Raw genomic sequence first — 21,929 nt, 5'->3', positions numbered from 1 at the left:
CTCTTTTTGCAAAGTTTTATTACAATATACATATTCTTTAGTGCTTGATTTGAATACTGGAAGTAGAAAGAATCAGATGGTATTTAAATTTGTTATATGGGCAGTAGACATGGTTCGCCCATTTTTAGTCTGTATCATACACATGTCAGAATAATGTTACTTACAAAATTTGGTTGAAATCGGTCAAGTAGAACCTGAGGTATGGGGTTTCGCACAAAGGTGGGCGGTGCCACGCCCATCACCCACTTTTTTATTGGCTCCTATAAAGCTTAATTGTACCATTCCATGTGTAAAATTCAAAGCCTCTGACTTGTTTATTTATTGTGTTATCGCACTTTTAGTAGTTTTTATCAAAGCCGTTATAAAGGGGGTGAGCGGGGTTATCACCCGATTGCACCCATTTTGCATACGGTCGGTAGAGGTGCTAAAAATATTTGGCCTGAGTAAATTTGGTTATCATAGCTTTGGTGGTTTGCGGGCGTGGCAGAGGCCCCTTGGGTGCCAAGGAGCATGTGTACCAAGTTTCATCAAGATATCTAAATTTTTTCTCAAGTTATCGCTTGCACGGACAGATAGTCACCCGGATTTCAACTCTTCTTGTCATCCTGCTCATTTATCTATATATAACTCAATACCTAAAAGTTTCGAAAGAATTTAACATCCATTATTCGACGAAAGCATGAAATATTTACAATCATACTAAAATCATTCTCAAATGAGATGCATGTGATAAACTCAATCGCTGAGGCTACATTAATATATTGGGTTGATGTGGAAACAGTCAACCAGAGGATCGGAATTCATTATGTAAGAGATATGAGGCTTAGACCAATTCAATTAAAATTCAACGATAAACCACATTATTTTGAAGAAAACTTTAACCGATACTCGTTCAATTGAACAATTCGGTCAATTACAAAAAATCCGCTTAATTGGAAACCTAATAAATTTAAATAAATTCATATGTGCACTTAAGGTTATTTATTTAGTTTTTAGTAATGATATTTAAATAATATTTTTAACTTTAAAAGGAAACAAAAGAAAAAAAACCAAAAGAAAGCACTTATATATTTAAAAATCACTGCTATAAAAGATAAAATGAACTTAAGCTACAAAACAAATTACATTATTGTGTATATGGAGCACTTGCATTCACATATTTAGAGGTCGTTGCTTACATTTTTAAAATGTTAATTGAAGAAATCTGTAATTTTTTTAAAACTTCGGCTGCTGCTCATCACAAATGCTGCGAAATATGTATATGCGGCAATGCCAAATTATGTTTTCAACGACCGGGGAAAATTAAAGGTATATTTTTCCCAATAACACATATTTTTTAACCAATTCTGCGGAGAAACTATTTAACCGGGCTCAATTAAGCGGGAAAATTCACACGTATTTAGTATTGTATATGGAAGCTGGGGTAATTCGTCGACCGATTTAACACATTTTCATATCGGAATTTAATTTTTACGATATCCAGTATTATATAATATGTTCATTTAATTTTTTACATATTGACCAATATATACGCTGTAAAGCCAACGGAAGTTTGAAATTCTTATATTAAGTTTATGGGAGCTACGAGTTGTATTGACCAAATTTTATCTATTTTTAGCATTACGACATACCATTACCAGAAAAAGATGCTCCCAGAGTTTCATTAAGATACCTCACATATTAACCAATATATAATATAAAGTGCAAAGTCAACCGGATATTTGAAAATTCGCATATTAGGAATATGGGAATACGGCATTTAAACGGAAACGATACAATGTTATTAGAAAGATACGCTCTATCAATGTCATGAAAATAACTCACATATTAACCGATATATGCGGATAATGTTACTTATATGAGGTATACTATAACGACTAGGGGAAATATTGACAGTTTTGTAAATATTGACAAATTACAGATTTGTATCTTAATTTGGAGCGTAGTTTTAGAACTTTGTAGGTTTTAGCGTTTAATTGCGCGGTCCAATAGTCTGATTAAAGCCACCTAAAACACCGACCTCCCCATAGTGCCAGAGGACACGTGTAGACGATTTCATCACGATATCTTAAATTTTACTCAAGGTATAGTTTGCACAGATAGACGGACAGACGGACGAACGAACGGACGAACAGATGGCCAGATGAACAGACAATCATCCGGATTTAAACTCGTCTCGTCATCCGTGTCATTTAAATATACATTAATCTATATTCATGTCGATTAGTTTTAGGTGATACAAACAACATTTAGGTGAACAAAAATAGTATACTATCTAGCAACATGTTGCGAGAGTATGTCATAACAACAACGATTATTCAAGCTGATTTTCCTTGAACATCGCAAAAAATATACATATATTTTCTTTTTATATCAACATAGAAAACTTTAAATATTTAAGATCAGATTTTCGTTGGGGTATCTATAATTTCAAAATCTAAATCTTAAATACTCGTATTCTCGTACATAATTTGTACATGTATAAAATTTCGTAATTTTTTGGAGAAAACAATTAATTAATATATTTAAAATCGAAATACTATTGAATATTTCACCGATAAAAACACACTCAGTAATGTCGTATTATTTCACCATTATTCTTATCTTAAATTGATCTGTTCTGTACAATATATACATATATTGTACATATATATAGCGTAAATGTCGTACACAATATATTGGACTTTACCGTAGCAGCTCTTGATTGATATTCTTTACGTGCGCCGACAAACATAAGATTTATCAAATAATCTGTGGGTCACGCAAGAGATACGGTGGAATGTTATTTATAATACAAGTTAACACAGCTGCTACATTCATACCGAAGTACGATTAGTCTGACCGATCTGGGCCACAATTCCTACGAAAACTTCAAGGGCATTGTTCCCTCTGTAAACCAAAATCGAAGGGAGTAAAGTATATACTACATTCCCAGTGTCGGATCGCGGATTATTATAAAGCTGAAAAGTTCGGTTGAAATATATATATTTAATTTAAACAATTCGAAAAGTTTGTTTTTATCGAACCATGGTGGTATCAGTTGAGGTGATAACGTAAGAACCCTTTGGAATATGGACAGCTCTTTGATTGGACAAATTGTTATAAAATTTCGCTACTGCTACTATGACGAAATTAATATTTTTTACGGGGCCTATAAAACTAATAATTTGTAATTTATTTTTGGGAAAAACGCGTTAAGTTCTTTCTTGAAAATGATAACAATTGCTTTGTGAATAGAAATAGTTATAGAATAATTAATATGTATACCATAATATATGTATGTAGTAATAGTTGATATCCCCGTATATATACATACATATATTTTTATTCAAAAACTAATTCGGATATATACATTGTGCGAATACATAGACACATACACGTACATTTGCCTGCGACTACATAGAAATCATACATAATAAGCATGTATGTATGTATGACAAATATATATTTGTATAATTTCGTTTTTTCCCGTCCATGTGGCCTTGAAGCGACAAATGCGAGCTATTCTGATAAAAAAAAAATGTCCACAAAGAACGTAAAAGCCAGAACGTGAGTAAAATAGTCAACCAAACCCAAAATCTGATGGTCAGGGCTAATTTTTGTCTGGAAACCATTTTAAATTATGTTGAGGAGCTTTGAAAAATGTATATATTATATGTATGTATATCTATTGAATTATGTTCTTTGCCGAGTAAATATTATCTATATTTAGTTCAGATTAGAACGTGTTATAGCTTGCTATAAACTGAACTTATTAATGAAATAAGGACCCTCAAACTTTAGTTCGCACTCCAATCGCATCCAGATTCTGCACTGTGAGGTTTTCGAAGTTGCCGAAAAATTTTTTCACACGGTAGACTGTGACTAATCTGGGAAATTTTTTTCCCATATTGAAACTCCACCAAAATAAGTAATTAACAAAAACAGTAAACTCGTACTCGTATATATTGTAGTCTCTATGCTACGGACAAGACTTACTTCCACCACCCGTCAACCACTCCGATTTGATCATAGCATATACGTATATTTAATAATTACAATACTTTCCATTGCTTTACTTACCATAAGACGCGTTTTCTAGTGAAAGTTCGATTCCTTGTCCTGTTGAAAAGTATGTACCTCTTATTTATATCTATGCACAAAGTAAAATAGCTTTCAGCTTTTAGTTTTTGTAGATATATTTGATTTATTTTAGTGTTGTAAATTTACACAAAAAGTTTTTTTTTATTTGTTTGGATTCGAACTTTTTAGTGACAGAAACGTCAATGACACTGAAATGCAGAAATCATAGATATTATTAGTATCAGACGCATTTAATTAATCTTAACTAAGTTGCTAACCAAAGTTGTTCGTTCGTTTCACTTTAGGTTCAGTTAGTGCTAAGTTGAAGTCGCGCGGGCGTTATGCGCCATTTTGGCTACAGCGAGCTTTCTGCGGCATAATTTAGGCGAGTGTGTGTCTTAGAATCATATCGGAATGAGTAACGATCCGAATCGAACCGAAATTGTAGCCGATAATGCGGAAAAAGTATAAATGTGTGTGTGTGCACTTTTTATTGATGTTGTTTTTGTAGATAGTATGGGTAAACCTGCCAAGGCACTCAATAAGTTATGCAATACATTAAATTAACAGCATTCACGTTTTTCCATACACATTGACAATACATATGTACATATTATATATGTATGTATGAGTACATGTGTTTAGACAGTGTGCTGAGGTGTCCGAATCTTTTGTTTGTATTTAACATAGTTAATTATTAGTAGATGTTTCATCGGCACACGCGCACTGTGCCTCGCTGCTCTACGAGCAACCGGTTTTAGAAAGAAAGAACGAAAGCAGCAGTTGGACTTTTTATAGCAGTCAGACACACTAATGATATTTTAATAACAAGTCATTTCAACCTGTAAACCCTGCATGTGTCCCATATTACCGTACTTTTCAAAAATAATTAAATTTTCATTGCCAATTTACTGCATACTGGCAGCGTATCTCTTCGTCAAACATATAATATTATACTATTTGTTGTTTAAGTTGGGATCGTGGCCTCCTTCACTCCCACCAAAAGCTCATTTATGTATGTTTGTATGTACATATACATATGTATATCTAGCTATTACTGCGAGTTGCCTGCTAAAAATTTCTCTCGTCGCACTAGAAACAATATTGACCTAGGTTCCATTCGGCGCATACGCACACAAGCAAACAGCAGCAACTAAAATTCGCACTAAGTGTATTTAGCTCTGGCATCGTTGCGTGTGTGTTAACATTAACAAATACATTGATTCGATATCATATATATATTTTTTTTCTAGTTTTTTTTGATTTATACATACATACTTGTGTACATATGAACATACCTATGTATATACTTCCGGAGAGGTTATTTTATTGCACACAGAATATTTTTATTTTTACTTGACATTATTTTTCGGGATCTTTTTCGGAGTATCAAGCATATTTCATTTCAAATTTCCACTTGGAATGTACACATACATACATTTGTATTCATACAATTGTTTGATTTTAATATCTAAATTAATACTTATGCACATGTATTTTTCTAGGGATTAGAACTGTTTAAAGCCATTTTTCGTAAATGTTCACATGTAGATACTTAATTACACATGCATGTATACAGAAAAATTTTCAAAATCCTTTTCACTGGCTGCCAAAAACGTTTCTGTTCAAATAAATTTGTTCCTTCACTGCGCCTTGGATCACTTTTTAGCAACATATTTTTATAATTTAAATTTAATTCAAACAACGCTTCACCTATCTCATTCTATTATACTGTATTATGTACATATGTATATATGTAGGTATATACTCGTACAATTATAATGAAAGTTGTGTGTTTAGTTTTGAGCACGTCTACCCGGCGAATACGTTGTGAACCGCTTGCAAGTTGATTCAGTAATATCAACGTCGCCAGCAAAATGTTACTGTTGTTCTGTGTCTAACCGCTGCCACTGCTGTTGTCGATGCGCAGCTACGGCCGCTGCCTCTGTCGCTGCTTACGGCGGCTTAGTCGGCTACCGCAGTTGTCGACGACTTTAAGTTTATATTGATGATGACGATGGCGTTGGTGGACGCGACGGCGAAAGCGCTGGTATATTGCCTTGGCAGTTGAAAGGGTCATGGTGGCCACGCCGATTTTATCCATACAATTGGGGGTTCTTTACAAGCTGTCGACGTCGCAAAAGTGAAAAACAAGAGAAGTGTCTTGTTTCTATCTTCTCTCACCCCTTCGTGGACGACCCTGTTGCTTTTTAAGAAGGTCTCTTTGGATACTTATGTACATAATATACGATATATACATAATATACGAGAATATGTACATATGTATGTATATATATGTACATATATACGTATTTGTGTATACGCAGATATTTTACCAACTATACACAGTCGTAATGGTTAGATAAAGAACAGAAAAGCTCACAAGCATTTGCTTCATAGTACTGAAACAAGCCTACGTAATATGTATACCTATGTATGTAAATATTTAAATTAGCATTTATTTATTAGTTGGTATGTACCTGAATCACCTATACATATGCTTACATACATATACATATATACACACATATTGTATATATACGTACGTGTCAGAGTTTTAATAAATGGATCTCACCTTATTCTCGCTCATCAAAGGTAACATTTCTGTATGTATGTATGCATATACCTCATACAGGCGCTGTTCTTTCAGCTGAACCGGCCCCACACGCCAGTAAAGAACCCCTACGAGTCAGTTCCCCGACGATATACAATACAAAAATCAACGTCATCACCAACCCAAATACACTCCCGAAAGTAAATTATCGTTGGGCACTGAAGCTTCTGTTGTGGTTGTTGGCACTGTTCCTCTTTACTTACTCAATAAAATTTTTATTATGATATGGCGTTATAAGTAAGCTGACGCACACGACAGCGTCGCTTTACACATACATAAATATACTTCTTTATATATGTACATACATATATCATAAATACTTATATACACGCATGTACAATACACCTAATATGTGTACGAAAAACGCACATACGATCTTTTTGCAAGCGAGTTTTTATACGCGCGCAACATGTTGCTTCAGAGCATAATAGTTTTGTTCACCTCACGGTTGTTTGTATCACCTTATATTAATCGAGTTAGATATAGGGTTATATACATATGTATACAAGTATATAAATGATTAGGATGAGGAGACCAGTTGAAATCCGGATGACTGTCTGTCTGTCCGTCCGTCTGTGCAATCTGTCAATCATCATCAAACTTAGTACACATGTTTCTTGGTACCGGAAGACGTTTAAAATTTTATAAAAAGTGGGCGTGGTGCCGCCCCCTAATACAAGTAGGTTTAATGTGCATATCTCCTAAACCTAAAGTTATAATAACCAAATTCACTGAAAACAAATGTTTGTAGCACCTCTATCGACAGTGGGAAGATGGGTGAAATCTGGTGGCAAACCCGCCCAATCCCCATATAACGGTACTGTTAAAAACTACTCCTAGCACTAAACACGTCAAAGACATTAAATTTTATCTCTGGGATGGTATAAGATGACTTAATGTTAACCGCGTTCAAAATTAGACAGTAGGCGTGCCACCGCCGACTTTTAGGTGAAAACCCATATCTTGGGATCTGTTTAACCGATTTCAATCAAATTCGGTATATAATATTCTTCTCATATTTTTATGTCAATGGGGGGCGAAATCGGTTTACAACCTTATTTTATTATTTTCCATATAACATCATTTTAAATTCCATTTGAATTTTTCACTTTCCACTATGCAAATCAAGCAAAATATATAAAGAAATCTCAAACGAGTATACCATTTGACTTGGCGAGAGTATAAAATGGTCGGTTACATCCAAACTTAGGACTTCCTTACTTGTTCGTCTTAATTTTATTGCTGTATTATATTGGTCATCGAAAATTAAATCTTTAGATTCTTCAGACCAAAATCGAACTACTTTACTTTTAAATATAAATGGGCGTGGTGATTCAGACCTCGTTACAAACACACGTTCGGGATATATTATGGTATTCTGCCATAGCTATTCTAGAGATATTTTTCAGAGAATGTGAATCCTAAAAATTGCGATAAATATAAGGTTCCGAACGATTTGGCGTAGTCTTTGCCACTTACATACATACATATGTATGTACATATGTACCTTCTTTGTCATTATAAATTGTTTCATACTTACGTGACGTTCATAATTTTTTTATCAAGAACGTACACACTGAAATCTAGTGTACATAAAATTAGTTGTAAACATTACCAAACAGAAGATGAAGTAGGAGATAATGCAAGTCGGAATCGGGCTATCGTACATATGTACATATGTATATAAAAGCTATAATTATTTCTATTACCGGAGCACAAAAATTAATATCAGCTGTGAAAATTGCGGATTTTTTCAAAATGAATGAAATGTATGTACATACAAATATATGTATGTAACGGGTGTTTTTTTTCGAGCTATAGAACTCTAAGTTAGCAATACTGTTCACGCTGGCAACCGATTTAACAGCTGTCAAGTGATTTATTCTCAGTTTGGTTTGGCATTTCATCATGAATAGACTCACGCCTGAACAACGCTTGCAAATAGTGCAATTTTATTTCGAAAATATTGGTTCTGTGCGGAATACGTATCGCGCACTACGTTCATTTTATCGTCGAGCGCACTTCTGGTTGAATGGCTTCGCCAACAAACAAAACTGCCGCATTTGAAGTGAAGCTAATCCTCAAGTGTATGTCGAAACACTGTTGCATCCAGAAAAACCGACTGTTTGGTGCGCTTTAGCTCATAAAGGTGGAATCATTGGTCCGTACTTTTTCAAAAACGATGATGGCCAGAACGTTACAATCAACGGTGATCGGTATAGAGCCATGATTACCAACTTTTCCATTCCTGAATTGAACAACCATGATGTCCAGGAGCTGTGGTTCCAACAAGACGGCGCGACATATTATATCACACAGCTCGTGCCACAATCGATTTATTGAAAGACGCATTTGGTGACCGCCTAATTTCACGTTTTGGACCTGTGAATTGCTTCCATGATCTTGTGATTTGACACCACTAGACTACTTTCTGTGGGGTTATGTAAAGTCATTGGTCTATGTGATCTAATGCCACAAGATTATATTTCGGATAAATAAAATGCATGTCAATCGAATAATCCATCGTTGTTTTATTGCAATTTAAAGTTCTAAACCTCTTAAAAAACACCCTTTTTATTCATTAAGAAATCTCTCGTCAAATTTTAAGATAGCTTCTCTTCAAGTCTCAAAATTTATGTAAAATAGTAAAAACATAAGTATGTATGTGTACTAATCGGAAAGCCAACTACAAGAAATTTAAATAGACAGCTTTAGGTAACAAAAAATGAACGAAAATCATCCGAATATATTATATTCAAATGTAATATTATAATTATTCGCAAAAACAAAACCAAATAAAATGTTATAAGGCATTTCCCAAAAGCGTAGCAGAACTCTAAAAAATCGTTTGAATTTTCTTCAAATTATAAATATAACAAAATATCGTTAGAATATTTGATGATTATTTTCTCAAATCCTTTATTAATTATATAGTATAATCTCTTACCGTTTAGTGGTACTACCACAACTCTGGTATCAGCGCCATGGTGGCTGTAGTGAATTAAATGTTGCGTCGCTTAAACGACACTGTCTGTACCATTACTATTGCTGCTTGTTTGCCAAAATTTATTGTTTGTCACAGCCGAGCAAAGAACTTTGTATTATAGCCACAGTGAAAGCGAAATTCGCAAACGAAGTGCCTTAGACAAACACATACATACATATAGGCGCTCGTAAACACTAGTTTGTACACATGTGATATGCGAAGTGATTGCAACAAAACAAAACAACACAGCATGCAGCAACTGCGAAGCAGCATTCGTCGTCGTCAAATATCGGCATTGAAAACGAACTGCACACACTCGAAAGCAAACACCAACTCCACCACCACTAAAGCAAATGCAACAGCAGTGGAAACAAACAACGAACAAATACCAATGACCGGTGCGGCAGCGCTGCACCTAGGCAGCTTGGCCAGCCAAACAGCGTGGAACTCGGGCACGTGGAGGCCGTGTCGAGTTTTCAACACAATGTTATGCTGAGGCAGTGTGATCGTTTTCGACAAGTGCTTTCATATTCTAAAATTATTCATCCGATGCCACGGTCGCATTAAACGAGCTGCAGGCAGAACTCACACTTCCACTTACATTTCAACATTGTTGCTGGCTGCACATTTTACAATTGGCGGCATGAAGGGGAATATTAAAAAAAGGTGTGATCAATGTTGGGATTTATGAGTTGTTTATAACTGCTTATGTACATACATATGGGTATATATAAGTATGTTTACACATATATTCACTAGTTGTACACATGTACATAAGCTCGTATTTAGAATTCGTTTTTTGCACGAATATTTTACTATTTAATTATTTATTGATTACTTCTGTGGAATTCGAAAAGTCGTAAAGGCTTATGTATGTATGTACATACTTGCATACAGTGAGTCATACTCAAAATTGAAGACTTCAGACTGGGAACTTTTAACTTAAATAAGAAGGTGAATCTTGTTTCATTCCAAATTATTTTCGTTTTTTCATGCTTACTAGTATATAAAAAGAACAGTTATAACAATTAGCGGTTAAATTGTATTTTGTAATTTTATAAAGTACAGGTGGGTCGAAAAGTTTCTATTTTCACGAAGAAATAGCACTACCAGGTCCAAATTTTTTTCTCAAGTTGGTACATTTGTCGTGAGCACACATGCAAAGATCATTCTGTCAATTAATTCTTTGTTTACAAGCCATTTGAAGTTGACATGTCGGAGTATTTTATTATATGGAAAAAATTTAATAGCGCGCAGTGATTAAATTCTTAGTTTTGAAAGGTTTAAAAGCAAAGAAAATTTATGAACAATTGTTAGGAGTCCTCACCTTATATTATACCAAAAACAGTCTATAAAATTATAGCTGCAAAAAAATTGTTTGGTGAGCAAAATAGAAAATTAGGCATGAACGATGAAGAATTAAGTCAATTTTATATACACAAATTACACGAGCATTTTATTTACAATACTCTGTGTGAGTGTCTATTTTGTTCAGCCTTCATTCTGGATGTGACTGTAGGTTACTAGTGCCACAAATTGATACCGATCCTCAAATAATTATGTCTCCCTTACATTTGGAGGGATGGTTTAGGAAACGCACATATTTTCGCAAATTTTAATAATGAGAATTACAGCTGTTATCAAAATAGTAGGAGTACTGCATATCTACTTCTATTCGCTGTTGTAATTATATGTTTTAGCTTTTTATACCCTGTGTTATTTTTTTAACTAATTTGTTTGAACATGAGTGCAAATCAGAAGTTCGCTTTATTTTTGTCTTTGATTTTTTTCTGTTCTCGACAGATTTTCACAAATAAGTTTTGGTTTTTGCATCTCAAATTAATAGGAACGTTCATTTGAAATCAGCGTAGAAAGAAAAATTAGTTGATCATTATCACTTAGTTGTATCATTATACTATGTTCCGACCAAAAATTTTAAGTGATTAGGTAACATTTAATCTACTTACAAATCTAGACCATCCTCACTGCCTTTGGTTATTTATAAAACAGCTGGTCTTGACATTGTTACTGTCCGATTTCGTCCATTTTCGCACTGTAACACGAGAATGTCAAAATAATCTTATGTATGTACCAAATTTGGTTGAAATTGGGGGAAAAAGTTTGGAGATATGTGATTTCACCTAAATGTGTTTGACACTTGCTCCTATAAAACGCCTTTGAACCATTTTGAATGAAACGGACGTGGCGCTCTTTTAACCGGATAGCCGAACCTTAAACGGAGAGTTGTATGCGCAATGTGCTGTGTGTGTGTGGAACTGGGTCCATTTTTCAAAATTTTTTGCCCACTCTTGCAACTACAATCCACTGTACCAAAATACAGTTTTATATCTTAAAAGTGCTTAGTTATGGCATTTTTAAAGTTTTCAATCAAGGCCAGTTTTGTAGGCGTGCCAGTGTTCCGATTACGTCCATCTACGAACTCGTTCTTGTTTTTTTGCCAAGGAATACGTTTACAAAGTTTCATTATGTTATCTAATTTTTTACTCAAGTTACTGCTAGCACGGACAGACGGATAGACGGACGCTCAGATAGATATCCGGATTTCAATCCGCCTCGTTATCCTGATCATTTATATATACATAACCCTATATGTAACTCGATTGTTTTTAGGTGATTCAAACAACCGTGAGATGAACAAAACTGTTATACAATAATAAAAGTATTTTTCGGTCAATATTACTGTTAGTTTATATAAGAAATTATTTTGCACTTTTTAGTCTGAGGTACTTTAAAAGCGTGTTTTTTAGTTTTTTTGAACTATTTGCTTTTCACTTTTTAGTTTAACGTTCTTTAAAAGCATGGTTTTTCGTATTTTAAATAGTACTTATTATTTAGCCACAAGTGGTGATTTCACTTTCTTTAAGGATGTGTTTGAATAAATTTGTTATTCAAATGACATCATGTAAGTTGATCCTTTTAGCTGCATAGTTTTAGGGGCCATTTATTGCAGGATGGACAGTTCATGCCGCTGTACGATTTCACACATTTTCACAGTGTATGATAGGAATGACAGGGTAACCTCACATACCAAATTTGGTTGAAATGGATAGTTCCTGAGATTTAGAATTTTACCTAAAGGTTGGTGGTGCCAAGCCCATTTGTCAATTTTTACACCTCCTCCTATAAGGCTCTTCCCTATCATCCTGCTTGTAAAATTTAATGCTTCCAGTGCATTTATTCAGTGAGTTATCGCACTTTTAGTAGTACTCAACATAACCGTTATATGGGGAGTGGGCGTGGTTATTATCTGATTTTACCCATTTTCACAGCATATGGAAAAATAATAAAACGACTTCCTCCGGTTTGCGGTTTGGAAGATATGTACATTATATGTACTATTTAGGGTCGGAGCTACGACCACTTTAAAAAAAAAGTCGGCTAATAGGTGTCCCTTGTTACCGCGATCACCTTTACAAATTACAGTTTGGTATTATGATTAAGTGCTTAGTTTGGCACTTTATAGGTTTTCTTTTAATGGAGTTTTGTAGTCATGGTAATGGTCCGATTACGCCCATCTGCAATTCCAACCTCCCTTGGGTGCCAAGCAGCATATCTAGCAAGTTTCATCAAGATATCTTATTTTATACTCAAGTTATCGCTAGCACAGCACAAAGTTACAAACATACAGATGAAGCTAATAAAAGCGTTATAAAATGGCGCTGCATATTGTTGTTAATCTAAAAACATTTTGTTTGTTGTAGAGGGTTCTCGTCAGTATTTGAAAAGACCGCCCAAAACCGAATTTAATCCTAAACATTGCAAAAAACCTGTTAAACGTCGTCCGACAATCATAATGGTGAGGGGATAATTTTCTTAATATGGCATAGACCCAATACACTGAATCAAGGATATCATGATTGATGATATCGACCCATTGATTTTGGGTCTTCCGACAAGATAATTATTCAAAGCACACAAGCAAACTGGCAAAGCAGTGGTTCGTTGATAACATCATAAGAGTGCTTGAAAGGCCCGCCTAGTCTCCCGATTGGACAGACATAAAAGGTAAGGTTCATTACTAATTGGTACAATTAACAAGTCAGGAAGATATAAGCTCGGGTGTAACCGAACATTTTCTACTCTCTCAACTTGCAAGGATCAAAGCCCGGGAAATTACTTCATGTGTTGGCAGAGTTTTATATTAAAGGAAGTATTGGTCCGATTCAACCAATTAAATTTTTGACACAAAGACATACTATTATCGATAGTTTCATTTATTTATTTTATTATATGAATTTCAATTATATATCTTACACATTGACCGATATTTTCGGTAAAAAGTTATCTATAAGCACTGGGGTCCACAAATTCAGTACCTAGGGGCTTGAACTGTTATGGTTCGATTTAGAAAATGTTTGGTCACAAAGTGGCATACTTTAAACGTATTATTCACGCAAAGTTTTACGCCGATATAATCATTGTTGCTTGATATGCATAGTGGAAAGTGAAAGAATCAGATGGAATTGAAAATGGTGTTATATGGGAAATAGGCGTGGTTGTAGTCCGATTTCGCCCATTTTCGCACTATAACATTGAAATATGAGAAGAACGTTATATACTGAATTTGGTTGAAGCAGATCCCAAGTTATGGGTTTTCACCTAAAAGTGGGCTGTGCCCCGCCCACTGTCTAATTTTGAAGTCAGTTCCTATAAAGTCATCTGATACCATCTCAGAGATAAAATTAAATGTCTCTGGCGTGTTTAGTGATTGATTTATCGCGCTTTTAGTAGCTTTTAACAGTACCGTTATATGATGAGTCGGCGGGTTTATCACCCAATTTCACACTGTCTATAGCGGTTTAGGAGATATGTACAATAAATCTATTAGAGGCGGGATCACGCACACTTTTTGAAAACAATTTAAACTGCAGATGCCACTCCCTAATTTGATCCGGTATACCAAATAACAGTCTTGTATCTTATTGTGGAACTTTTACTCAAATTACAGCTTGCACAGACGGACGGACGGACGGACATACAGTCACCAGGATTTCAACTCGTCTCTTCATCCTAATCATTAATATATATAAAATAAAACCCTATATCTACATTAATTTTTTTCTGCATTATATGGTATATGAAGACAGTTCGCACTCCTATTATTTTGATAACATCTGTACAAGTATACCATATAAAAGAATAAAACCCATTGGAAAATAAAATAACGGACAATCTGTGATCGTGTTATGTGAACTTTGGTATCACTACCTTTTTCACATACCCTGAAAACGTATGTATGTTAAATATTCAAATAATCCAGTTTTTGGGTTTTTATTTTTGACAAACACAAAAATCTTTCACGAAATTTGGGGTAAACTAACCTTTTTATGTTCCAAATATGATGTGATTTTCTTGATTTAAAATATGTACTTATCCACGTACACCACTTTTGGCATCTTCTAGCGAAACTTTCTACTGCTATCCTGTTTCCTAAAACACTTCTGGCCGATATGCGATACGACGTTACTGTGCTTGATTGTTGCTTGGCTCTCTACGTAGATGTTAACTTTAGAATTGCCTGCTGATGCATTAGAAGCTAGCTCCACGGCTTTCCCGATAGCAAAGACCTCTGCTTGAAATATATTGCAGTGGTCCAGCAGCTTAAAAGGCTGCTTTATGCATAATTCTGGACAGTATGTCCCCGCACTTACTCCGTCCCCTAATTTCCAGCCACCCGTATAATTGTTGCGCGCAGCTAACATACCTTTACACTAACCTTCTTTTTCTATGTTTACTTCCTTCTTTCCCAATTAAAAAGTGGGATCATGTAGTTAGTGCTTGCCAAATTGCCATTACCAATCGAGCTATTCCCGAAGGTTCTATATGTAAATTCAGCTGCCGCCAGTAGTCACTCCGTCAATTTTGCCGCGCAGTTTTTTCCGAACAAGTCTATAAGCAGGATAAGCACTAGTTCAAGAACCGCCGTTGGAGGGGTCCTTAGAGCTCCCGTTATGCACAGCTCAGCAAGCCTCCATACGCCTGTTCACCATATTACTGCACCGTTGAGCCATTGGTTTTTCAATAGATGTGCAGCACCACTACATGAGAGAGGGAGAAAGCCTCCAGGTTGGCCGAGCATCTGCATACATGCATATACGGCATCTCTGGCCTTTCTCACTCTTTCATCCACAGCAGTTTGCTGTCCAAGATCACCCCAAAGCACTTTGTGTGGTCCTTGAGAAAGAGTTGTGTCCCATTTATCGAACGGAGTCTCCATAGAGGGATTTTGTATTTTTATACTCTCGCAACCTGTTGCTACAGAGTATAATAGTTTTGTTCACCTAACGGTTGTTTGTATCACCTAAAACTAATCGAGTTAGATATAGGGTTATATATATATAAATGATCAGGATGATGAGACGAGTTGAAATCCGGGTGACTGTCTGTCCGTCCGTCCGTACAAGCTGTAACTTGAGTAAATATTGAGATATCTTTTTTAAACTTGGTACACATGTTTCTTGGTACCGTGAGACAGTTGGTATTGCAGATGGGCATAATCGGACCACTGCCACGCCCACAAAACCCCCCACCATTAATCAAAAACAAATAAATTGCCATAACGAAGCTAAGCAATAAAATACAAGACTGTTATTTGGTGCAAAGGATCATATTAGGGAGGGGCATCTGCAGTTAAATTTGTTTTTTAAAAGTGGGCGTGGTCCCGCCCCTAATAAGTTTAATGTACATATCTCTTAAACCGCTAATGCTATACTAACAAAAGAGCTTTTAGAGCTTCTACCTACAGTATGAAAATAGTTGAAATCGGGTGGCAACTTCGCCCACTCCCCATGTAACGATACTGTTAAAAACTACTAAAAGCGCGATAAATCAAGCACTAAACACGCCAGAGACATTAAATTTTATCTCTGGGATGGTATGAGATGACTTTATAGGAACCGCGTTCAAAATTAGACAGTGGGCGTGGCACCGCCCACTTTTAGGTGAAAACCCATATCTTGAGATCTGCTTAACCGATTTCATTCGGTGCATAACGTTCTTTTCATATTTCTATGTCATAGTGCGAAAATAGGCGAAATCGGACTACCACTCCTGTTTCCCATATAACACCATTTTCAATTCCATCTGATTCTGTCACTTCCCACTATGCATATCAAGCAAAAATGATTGTATAAGGTAAAACTTTGCGTGAATAATGCGTTTGAAGTATGCCACCTTGTGACCAAAAATTGTCTTAATCGAGTCAAAAACGTTCAGGCCCCTAGGTAATGAATGGTCCACATATGGATCCAGTGCCTATAGCTGACTTTTTACCGAAAATATCGGTCAACATAGAACAAGGCGGCAAGATCCACAAAGAAATCTAAAACGAGTATACCATTTGACTTTGCGAGAGTATAAAATGTTCGGTTGCATCCGAACTTAGCCATTCCTTACTTGTTTTGTTTGTTCTTGTTTTGATCCAACGTTGTAACATATAGCAGAATTAATATCTATGGACACGATACTATTCAGAATAGCTTCTGTAGAAATATTGTTGAATGCTCCAAAAATATCTAGGGATACTCCAAGAGCGTATTCCTTGTATTCAAGAGACCTTTCGATATTAAATTTCAGTGTATGGAGTGCATGTTGGGCTTTGGACAAGTTTTCAGGAGGCGCTGCGCCCTGATGTGCACGTCAAAGATTTTCTCCAACGTTTTCAGCAGGAAAGAAGTTAAGCTTATGCTATAAGTTTTAAAGGCCTAAACTATTTCGAGTAGGTTATGTTGGTTTTAGGTGCCTTTGGTATGGAAACTACCCGAGCCCCTTTCCATGAGTGCCGCACATGGCTGAACTTCAGATATCGCCTAAAAAGCACCTTTACGCACGACACATAGCATTTTGCAGCATGGCTGGAATGATCCCGTCAATACCGGGAAATTTGTATGGGTCGAGGAGCGGGTTGCCAATTCTATTTTACTCTCCGTAATGATGAATTTGGGAAAGTTTACAGCGCTATTCCATAGCTAGGACTTGCCGTGTTCTTACAGCCAGGAAAGGGCACACTGATTAGGTCTACTAAAGAGTCCTCACAGTTGTCCATCCACTCCTGGCAACTCTTGCGAATAAAACCAGGCGAAGCGAAGCATTTGGATAATATTATCCTGAGTATGGTAAGTTTTTTCAGAGAATGCATAAAAGAACCCGACTAAACTATTCAAATAAAAAATGTCTACGTCAAGCAATTTCGTATCAAAAACGACAGAACTTTGATGTTGTGATAATGGCAATGTAAATGATGCTGAGCAACAGCTAAAAGACAAAGAAATCTTTCAATTCTACAATAGTTTACTTAATTAAGAGAAGGTAAATTAAATTGCTCAGTATACTTAAATACTATGAAATTTTCAATATTAATGAAACTGAATTGTTTAAATTAATTAAAGAGAAGTTGAAACTACTTATTATAGGGAACTACTTCAAACAGCTTGTTTTGAATTATGAAGGCAATAAAAAACCATGATACGCCAGTGAAATCTTCAAGAAGTGGTTTGTGTGACTGGATATTAGATTTGCTTATGAAATACCATACTATTTATTTACACATGCACTGTACATTCAATACGAGCCTAAAACAAATTAAAAACCACCAGCTTGTTTTTTGCCCCGAATGGATAAGAACACTATAATTTTAAATATAAGTTTAGCTTCCAAAGTAAATATCTCATTGTCATCATTACTCGGTGCAATATGTAATAACCATATCTTGAAAAGATGTGAAAACTGAAACATTTTCAAACTACTTCAGAAAAGAAAACTTGGAAGTAGACTTTTGTCACAGAGAATGTCGTCAAACAGCCTTGTCAAAAATTTGTCTATATATAACCGAGGTTAATTTTATATCCCTGTCTCATATGGCGACTATATCGGATATATGATCATAAGCGACGGAGTAGCTTTGCGGGTAAGTATCAACTTTTTTTAATAGTTTTAAGCTTTTTAATAACTAATTACATTGATGACTTTAAAGACACTTTAAAAGTAGTTAGGAATTTTATAAGGAATATTCGTGGAAATAAATAACAGCTATAAACAAGATTGATTTGTCTTGGTAATTATTTTCCCTTCGATGTCGAAACCTTTGTCAAGATGAGAAATGCTATATTTGAAGCGACACATTTTATATACTTTTATTTAAAATTAAATGGACGACACATTGTGCCAATCTTGTAGATAAACTAGATATTTGTTATTTTAGCTTTCAGTTCCCTACGCATACTCCAAAGGTTTAACATAATTAAATAAATTTAAAAAAAGTGTATTATTTAAATATTTACGTGCCTTTAATTTGGAATAATAAAACACAACTGTTTTATTGTTAAGAGTTTGTGTCACTTAATTTTTAATTGATAATGTTGCCAAGATTGCCAATCTTTCATGACACATTGTAAAGCACAGGTAGGTTTTGATAAGTTTCAGTTAGAGAAACTATGCTCTCCACTAGCTACCGATACAGGAAGTGTTAGCAAACCCGTATTGTTGTAAATAAATTTAGAACGATATCTATTAATTCGTTTGAACAAATATAACTTAAAATGTTCAGTGATGTACTTAGTATAAATCTGTTGCATCTATGAGTTTATCCATCAATAATGACATGACATTTCTAATTTTTTACAATGTTCAAAAATGTCTGTGTAGGTAAAAGTTTGCAACTGATCAAAATTAAATAGAAATCCAAAAGTTTTAGTGTCTTGTTTCAACTGATCGTATCTTTCATCGATTGGAGACAATGCAGTATAAATAATGGCAAAATCGAAATTAGTTTTAAAATTTTGCTTTGCAACGCGAATTTGATTACTTTTCCCCTCACAATTAAACTGTGATACGGATATATATACACACTCACAAATTTTTTTCAAACCATTTTTTTTGACCATTTTTATGTCAAAATGTTTAATATTCATTTTTTGAAACTCGTTTTCGATGTGATATTATATAAGAAGGAACAAACACTAACTAAAATCAACTAATTTTCCTTCGAAATTCTTTTAGTTCGCCGTTAACCGATTTCGGCTGCACACAAAAAAAGCATACCCTTGGAATTCTGTAAAGAAACAAACTTTTATTTGGAAAAATGTAAAAAAAAATATATTACATTTTTCCAAATAAAATATATATATTACTTGTGGCCATATTAATATTTTGTTATATGATTTTTCAAGACAGTTCGACATACGCGATATAAGCTCTCCACCAATTTCTGTCATCTCCTCCGTTAAATGGAATACCACGCTTTCTTAATTCCAGCCCAAAGATCGACCGAATTTTTAAATTTTTTTGCACGAAATTACCTTTTACATCATTACAGAGGTTTTCTATCGGGTTGGGATCGGGACTGTGCGCTAGCCATTCCAATACATTAATATTTTAGGTAGAAAACCAAACCTATATTGCCCATGTTTCGGATCATTATCATGCATAAATATCCAATTTGCAAGCATTGATACAAATGAGAATGAATCCATTTTGTGTTTTAGAAGGATTAAATAGAAATACTGATCCATTCTATCATCAATTCTGACCAACGGTTCCACTCCGTATCATGAAAACGCACCCCACACCATGACATTACCTCCAATATGCTTCACCGTTTTCTTGGTATATCTTGCGTTATTTTTAGACTGTTGCGACATTCTGCTAAACTACTGTAGCTATAATATCCAAAATCGCTCAGAATAAATCGCTTAAGCACCACTACCGACACTGTAAAAATCGGATGCTAACCCCGCCCAGTTCCATTATAACGGTACTGTAAAAACTACTAGAAGAGCAATAAATCATGATACATGAGAATTAGGTGAAAACCCATATATCGGTACCTGCTCGACCGATTTCAGCCAAATTCGGTAAGTAACATGATTCTGACATTATTATGTGAAAATGGACGATATCGGACTACAATCAATCCTACTTCTCATATAACACAAATGAACTCGGTAACGTTTTCGCGCGCATCATTTCTCCCCACTTTTCAGTTGTATATACTTTTATGTATACTTTGTGTAGCCCGCGTAGGATAGGATATGTTGCGTGGCAGCTTATACATGTTAGTATTATATACCTATATCTATATTATATAGGTATATAATATATACTGTTCAGTGTCTACAATTAATAAAAAGCTGTGTGGTTTTATGAAACAACGGTAAAAGTGAAACTTATTTTCATATCGTACACATTAAATGAATATTTTTTGGAATAATCGTTTTTCGCTGACATTAGTGCACTTTAAGTCGTAATGTTTTAAACAACTTAAGGATTTTAAATACTGTTAATAATGTTCGTACGGTTCACCAATAATATTATTAACTAAATTATGTTAGATTTACGGCAAAAATTTAAGTTTAACTATTAAAAACTTAATTTAAATACGGAGTTATTGTTGTTATGACTACAGCGCCATCTATACTACTATCATAGTCTATACACAACACGGCCAGCTGATTGGTACGAGCGCCGCCATATTAGATTGGCTGCAGTGATACGGATAGCCAGCATTAATTTTGTTGTTCTTCTATTTTAAAGTGTTATTATTTTATTGATATTAATTTATTATTATATTTTCATACAGTTAAGTGAAAATTCTATAAACTATGGAGAGAAGTGTTACGAATAAAAGTGCCAAAACATCTAAAGAACACGTGGGTGCTGAGTAAGTTATAACTCATATAATAATTTTTTTTTAATAACCCAACGATTACCCTCCTCCCGCCCAACCGACGCGAGGGGCGCAATCCGCATACGTGCGGAATTAGCCGAGTCAGAAAAGGCAAGAGAGTTTTTTAAGTGTTGAGATCTAAAACTGCTCAGCTACAGAAACAAAAATTTCAACAGCTAAGATCTAAAGTTACAATATAATAAATTGTTACATTTTCATTTATTAAGAGAAAACAATAAAGTCTTTTTAATTTTGAAAAGTGAGTCAGATAAGTCAAATGTGCTGGAATGAGAATTAAAATTATGACATATACGGCGGAATGGCTCGTTTAGTTCAAATTTTGATCTACAGGATTTTAGCAGTAAAGGTCTAAACTGCCTCGAAAGGCGAACCGGGATATTAAATTTAATTTCAGACAGGAGAAAAGAACTGCAAACAGTTCCATTCAAAAGTTTCACTAAGGATGTTATGCCAAGCATTTCCCTACGACTAGAAAGTGTAGGTAGATTAATAAGTTTTAAACGACTAGTGTATGGAGGTAGACTTACCCTAGCATCCCATCGGAAATGCGCTAAGGCGAAAAG

The 21,929-nt window shown here is 34.9% G+C and overlaps 1 protein-coding gene across 5 annotated transcripts in view; it reads right to left on the bottom strand.

The window, feature by feature from the left end:
• Positions 1 to 6,345, bottom strand: part of Kr-h1 (Kruppel homolog 1) — a 34,495-nt gene extending 28,150 nt beyond the window's left edge. Inside the window, exons 1-3 of one of the 5 annotated variants that reach the window (XM_070106733.1) lie at positions 5,361 to 6,345; positions 4,341 to 4,588; positions 4,063 to 4,271 (exon numbers count right to left, since the gene is read on the bottom strand). The gene's annotated coding sequence lies outside the window, so the exon portion shown is untranslated. The other 4 variants (XM_036373946.2, XM_036373947.2, XM_036373949.2 and 1 more) reach the window with 4 other exon arrangements.
• Between the last annotated feature and the right edge of the window lie 15,584 nt (positions 6,346 to 21,929).

This window comes from Bactrocera oleae, chromosome 3, assembly GCF_042242935.1.
Source record: "Bactrocera oleae isolate idBacOlea1 chromosome 3, idBacOlea1, whole genome shotgun sequence".
Taxonomy (NCBI): Eukaryota; Metazoa; Arthropoda; class Insecta; order Diptera; family Tephritidae; genus Bactrocera; species Bactrocera oleae.
The sequence above is the reverse complement of the archived record's forward strand: the minus strand, read 5'-3'. Positions and strand labels throughout refer to the sequence as shown.